This window comes from Cricetulus griseus, chromosome 6 (assembly GCF_003668045.3).
Source record: "Cricetulus griseus strain 17A/GY chromosome 6, alternate assembly CriGri-PICRH-1.0, whole genome shotgun sequence".
Taxonomy (NCBI): domain Eukaryota; kingdom Metazoa; phylum Chordata; class Mammalia; order Rodentia; family Cricetidae; genus Cricetulus; species Cricetulus griseus.
The window spans coordinates 20806129-20812987 of record NC_048599.1 but is presented as its reverse complement, the minus strand read 5'-3'; positions in this window follow the sequence as shown (position 1 = coordinate 20812987).

Below are 6859 nucleotides of genomic sequence, written 5' to 3'. Positions count from 1 at the left end.
TATCTGGGAGAAAGGGAGCTGAGGAGCAGGCCCATGGAGACTGCAGTCCCTCATCAGATTTAGATCCAGGAGGCCCATGTATGGTTACTCTGCCCAGAGTCGAAAAGGATCATACCTACAGTAGGACAATCAGTGTACCAAGTCCCCTGAAATGGGGCCTGAGGGACAGGGGTAATTTCTAATTCGGCTATCTGGAGCACCCAGGGCCCACAAGTCTGTTTGCTCAGACTTGAGTGGAGTGTCTCTGTATTGATGCTGTTATTCAGACGGATAGTGGGTAGGCGGGGGGGGGGGGGGGGGGGTGTACATCCTTGGAGAGAAAAAGCAGGCCCCGAGTGAGAGCTGGGAGGAGGCACCAGGCCTGTTTGTTTTGTTTTCCTTTTCCCCTTGTGCTCAGCAGTGCAGGAAACACAGGAGAAAAGCACTCGTGGCCCTTTCCTCCCAAGCCTGCCAAGCCAGTGGAGAAGAATAGCCAAGGAACCATGAAAAAATGCCGAACATTTTAACAGTGTGAACTTTGAAACTCTTTTCTCTCTGACTCATGTTTGAAAGTCTCTTTAATTTGAATTCACCTCTCCTCGTGTTGTTTTTCTCAAACCAGTAGGCTTGATTCCAAAGATGTGTCAATCAGCTGCTCCTGTGTGTGTGTGTGTGTGTGTGTGTGTGTGTGTGTGTGTGTGTGTGTGTGTGTGTGTGTGGTGTATATGGGGGGATCCTCTCTCAAGTCAACAGACATGACTACTGTAGGAACTCAGCCTTGACCTTTTGCCCTCCCTCAAAGCTGGCCTTCCATCTAGACCTGTTGAACCAGAAGTAACCATTGTCGGAGAAAGTACGGTAATATCAGTAGTAGTCTTCTGCAAGAGGTCACAGCCCTTCAGGCTTGCTACCCCTGCATCTTTAAAAGCATCCTTGCCGAGTGTTAGAATGTTCTGGCTTATCAGTAACTGCCTTACATAATAAATGGGGTTTGTCGCCCTGGCTAGCTGGAGTCTAGGGACTTTGTGGTTAAAGGGCCCCTTCCTCTCCCGTGCCACCCAAGCTTTGGCTTCATCTCAAGACAGCCTTCAGCTGTACTTCCCCTCAGTCTTCTGGATCAGTGGGAAGAAAAGACTGGGCCACCTTAGGATGTATGCCTGCTCTAGAACCAATCTCTTTATTTGGGCTCAGGCCCTTGCCAAGAGCTCTGACCAATCAGGGCCCAAGATGACTGAGGAGTTCTGTGACCCCATAAATATGCTCTTTCATGGGTACAGTCATTCCCAGCAGCACCCCCTCCCATTCACCTGCAGCTTGTCCTGTCACCCACCTTTGGCTCCAGCTCCCCACAGGACCCTGGTCAACTTTCTTTTTTCTTTCTTTCTTTCTTTTTCTTTTTCTTTCTTTTTTTTTTTTTTTTGTTTTTTGAGACAGGGTTTCTCTGTGGCTTTGGAGGCTGCCCTGGAACTAGCTCTTGTAGACCAGGCTGTCTTGAACTCACAGAGATCCACCTGCCTCTGCCTCCCGAGTGCTGGCATTAAAGGCATGCGCCACCACCGCCTGGCCCTGGTCAACTTTCTTGCCCTTTGCTTTCATGGCCTGTCTTGTGGTGCCCAGTCTCTGGGAGCCCAGATCCACACACTGGTCCCTTCTCCTCAGGGTAGCCAGGAAGAGTATGTGCACTGAGAAGAACCAAGTTTAGACTCTGCTAGATGACAGATTAGTTCAAGGTCTGAGGAGCAAGTTGACAACACCTTAGGTGCCCATTCCTGCTTCTCCCAGGGCCCAATGCCTTAACCTTTAACTTCCCGTTGGTCACAATAGAACTATTTTGGTACGTGGCCCAGATGTTGGGGAAATTCTGTGCCCCACCCTACTTCCCTTGGCCTCCAATTTTTCTCACACTCACACATACTTCCTGGATGACTTCATTGCCTTGGCCTGTGCAGACCCCTCCCATGCTCATACCCCCAGCACCTTTATGAGTCCAACAGGCCTGTGTGATAGTCTGTTGGTACTCTCGCCACACATCAGGCTTAAAATATGTCTATTCCACCGTGGGTTTATCTTCAGGCCTGGCTTCCTTGGGAATCTCCTTAAAGTACTAAGATTATTATTCTCCCAGGGTCTGGTACCCTGCACAGTTTCCATTGTCCAAGTGTGGTTTGGGATGCAAGAGTCTCTTGAAGAAGCCACTTCCCAGCTCAGTGGAGCCCTGGATTCTTGGGCTCTCCCAGCACCCAGGCCATTGCCCTCCCAGAGGGGGGTGGGGTGCCGTGCGCGGGGGGGGGGGGGGAGGGGAGAGCGCGGGGGGGGGGGCCGGGCGCTGCTGTTGGCCGCACCAGGCAATTCTTTAATTAGCCTGAGCAGGGTTTTCTCAGATGGGGGCGGAGGAGGTGTGTGGGTCTATTGGGGGAAACTAGGTCACCTGAAAACTAGCAGTCAGGAGGGAGCTGTCCTGGGGCCCTGCTCCAGGGAACCCAAGGGGTGAGGTAGGAGGGGCTGATAGGTAAAGTCACAGAAAATATGCCCTGGCCCCTTTTACTACTGGCTCTGGGGAGATGCTGTCCTTATCTTTCTCCAGGGGGCTGGGCAACTGTCCTTAATTTCTTGGCCTCGAGCAAAGAGGGCAGGGCAGTGGCACGGGTTTGTTTGTCTGGAGCTTGTGTGGGGAACTTCATTCGGGGAGTCAGGCTCCTGCTACAAGCTGCTACCCATTCTGTGCTCCCTTGCCTGTTTTGCCATCCATCAGCTGGACAGGGGCCACGTCTGTCTTTTACCTACTATGTCCTCATTCCTTAGCACAGTCCTGGCATGTGGCAAATGCTTCAAAAATATTTGTTTAAGTGCACATGGATGCTTCCAGGGCCAGGGCTGCAACTCAGTAGTAGAGCCATTGCTGAGCATATGGAAGCCTTGAGTTCCCTCCCCAGCACTAAGACTAAACCACAAAACATGCCTCCCTCCAAACCATGTGAGTCGTTCTCATCTAAGACTGTTGTCATGAGAACCAGTTGTCATTGTGAGGCGGCTTCCCCAAATGTCAGTGACTTACATATCCTGCCAACACTGAATTCTGTCATTATTTCATTTTTCTTTACTACCAAGTTACTAGGTGTAGATTGAAAATGGAGTTATATAAAAAAGGAAATTTCATGTCACTTCCATAAATAAACACTAACTGTGAAAACAAATCCACAGAAAAGCAAATGATGCTTTTACATTTTAATCTAAATACCATTGCTGTCCCCTTCCCCCGGGCTGGGAACCTCAGGGGGACTGTCTGTGTGTTTACGAGGGAGACTGCGTGGTTCTAAAGATGTTACCACCTGTGAGCATTAGACTGAGGGGGAGGGGAGGGAGCTGGGAAGGGAAGGGAAGGGAAGAGGGGAGGGGAGAGGAGGGAAGGGAACAGGAAGGAAGGGGAGAAGAGGGGAGGGCAGTGGAAGGGAGGAGAGGAGGGTAGTGGAGGGGAGATTACAGGCCTGTACTACTGGGTTTGGTTTCAATGGTTTTTTTTTTTTTAGTGTGTATTAAATGTACAAAATAGTGACTTTCATTTGAGTCAGTGAGTCAGTTCTCTTTCCATGCTTAGAACTCCTGGTTGAGATGATGACTGAGGAATGTCTCCTTTTTATTTTTATTTATTTATTTATTTATTTAGAGACATGGTCTTATACTATTAGTGTAGACTATCTTGGAACTCACTGTGTAGCCCAGGGTAGTCTCAGATTCACCGGAGCCGGCCTGTGTCAGCCTCTTGAGTGCTGGATCACAGGCAAGAGCTACCATACCCAACTAGGAAGGTGTTTGAGAAGTGGAAAGTCTTCTGGTATGCAGCTGCCTGGCGTGACTTATTCCCTTGGTATGTTTTGTGGCCCTCCTACCTGGTGTGTGGTCAGTGGATGTGTGTGCAGTCAGAGCCTGTAAGACACCGGACACTTAGGTGAGTCGGACGCCAGTGGGAACTCTTCTCCAGGGAGTAATGTAAACATGCTGTCTACTGTCAGTCCCACCTTTGCTCAAGGCTTGCTGGACAGCTCACAGGCCTGTCCATGCTGGGGGTTGTAAACAGTTGTGTGTGCCCTGTTCTGTTGTGGAGTTTCCAAGATGGTTTTCCATGGAGCTCTGATGTTTGGATGCTGCCATGTACTTCTGCCTAATTCGGAGGTCCAGACTCAGTGGCTACAGGAGCTAGTGATCGGTGACAATTAACATGAGTGCGGGTTGGGTAGGATGGAGGTAGGGACTGGGGTAAATTAGAAGGTATATGCTCCCTTGGAGGATACATCCTTTCTCTGCACCTTTTGGTGGCTGCCATGTGAGTCCATGTGACCAGATCTTGAGATGTTCTAAGCAAAGTTAAATATCTGATATTGGATATTAAAAACTCCAAGTTTTAAATGTGGTTGAGATGTTGAAGATGGTGTGGGCTAAATCCAAACAGACTAATAAACATGAATGGACTACAGGAGGTTTGCTTAGTAAGACTGGCCTATAGTCAAAAAGTATACTTCACAGACCTCAGACTTTCTTGATTTCTGGGCAGCTCTATCCTCGTGTGTGTGTGTGTGTGTGTGTGTGTGTGTGTGTGTGTGTGTATGAGAGAAAGAGAGAGAGAGAGAGAGAGAGAGAGAGAGAGAGAGAGAGAGGAGAGGGCTTCACGTATGTTAGCAAGCAGCCCAACAACTGAGCTGCATCCCTAGACCGCAGCTCTTCTATTTCTTAGCTGTTTGTGATGTTGAGTAAATGACTTCCTCTTTCTGTTTTCTTTACGTGGAAGATAAGCATGGCAGTGCCTGCTTCTTTAAGTTGCTGAGAGGATTTGGCTGGTTTTTTGGTTGACAGGCAGGAGCTTTCCAGAAAGGAGAGCTAGTCTCCCATCTATCCTTCTTTGAATCAGTCCTGGGGCAAGTGTTCACTTGAAGAAGGAGAGGCAAAATTAACATCTGGTTGTCCAGTTCCAGTGAGGCCCTATGTCACCTTGACACTGTGTGCTGGTGGTGTATTCAACTTCATTCTATACCCTCAAAACAAAAGCACAAACAAACAAACAGACAAAAAACAAAAATTACCAGGCCACAGTATCTATCTCAGTGGCTGAAGTACAAAGCAGGGACAGTACTGAGAGCTGCCAGGGATCCTGGCTCATTCATGCCAGGCGCAAGCCCTCTGGAAAGGAGAGTGGTGATTTCTTTAAAACTTACTGGGGCAATTACCAGATCACCTGACAGTTGTGGTCTGAGGGCATTTGCTCATGAGAAATGAAAACTTATGCTTACACAAAAACCTGTCCATGAATTTAATAGCCACAAATTGGAAACAACCCACATCTTTTCCAGTAGCTGGATGGGGAAACAAATTAATGTTCAGTAGAATACTAGATAGCAATGAAAAGGAGAGAAGTATTGGCCTGTATGGTAATTCGGATGAACCTCAAAGGAATGATCCATGTGGAATGAAGAAAGCCAGTCCTCAGACCTTATTTGCTTTCTCCTCTTGTTTCTATAGTGTTGTTTGAACAAAAGCCTAGAGACAGGAACAGATTAGTGCCAAGGGCTGGGAAGTGAATGGGTTTGGGGGCACTTAGGGGAGCTTTTGGGGGTTGCCTGCAGGGGTGCTTGTAACTGAGGAGCGGTTGATAATTTACTGTGGTGGTATGCACTGATAAAATTACTTTAGAGGAAACATACAAATAAGAATCTGTAAGTGGGGAATATGGATTAAAATTGGTGGGTCATGTCCCTGTTCTCAAAATAAAAAGTTAATTACAAAAGGATTGTAAGACTTTTTAAAAGATGTTATATTTTATTTTAATTTTTTTTTTTACAGTGTTAGGGATTGAACCCAAGTCTCATTCATGCCAGACAAGCATTCTGCTCCTAAGCTAGAGCCCCAGGGTTTCTTGTCTTTTCTTTTGTCCCTTTTTGTTTTTTCTAGACAAGGTTTCTCTGTGTAGCACTGGCTGTCCTGGAGCTCACTCTGTAGATCAGCCTGGTCTCAAACTCAGAGATCCATCTGCCTCTGCCTCCCCAGTGCTGGGATTAAAGGGATGTGCCACCATACCAGTTCTCTCTCTCTCTGTCTGTCTCTCTCTCTGTCTCTCTCTGTCTCTGTCTCTCTCTCTCTCCTTCTCTCTCTCTGTCTTTCTCTCTCCCTCTTTTCTTTTGTGTTGTTCTTTGCTTGTTTATTTAATTTAGAGACAGGGTCTCAGTAAGCCACTTAGGCTGGCTTTGAACTCACTCTAGCTTAGACAGGACTGGGACTTGAAATCCTCCTGCCTCTGCCTCCCAAGTAGTGGGATGACAGGCTGCCACCAGACCCAGAACAACTTCCAAGTTACTTAAAACCAAAACCAAAACCAAACCAAAGCAAAGAGTATGAAAGCCAGGCAGCTGAGTCTTGTTCTTGGTTTATTGACAACTGAGATTAGTCTCACTCAGACCCCTGGAGCCTTGACCCCACGGCACTGCCCAATTTGTTTCCCCTCCAGCTGCTTCGGGCTTATCTTCTGGTTTTAGGGATTGAGAGAGATGGGCCTTTTGACTACCTCTTGGCTCCTAAGGGACTGGACTGGAGATCCCTGTTGCTTGTCCTTGAAGGAAAGGCAGTCTGGAGGAAGGATACTGAAATAAAGGACCCAGGAGATCATCAGTATTCAGGCTTGTTTGATTTCCCTGAGAAGGCACCTTTTTGTTTGTTTGTTTGTTTGTTTGTTTTTTGCATCCCACAGATGTGGACCCACCTATCTTCCCATGTCTCCCAACAGCCTTGCCTGGTGGGTTGAGGGTGCTCTGTCTTCACACCTCCCCTTCTCTTCTCCTTTGCTAGTAGGTGTGCAACCTTAGCCAGCTCCTTTCTTCTTGAGTACCCTGGGAAT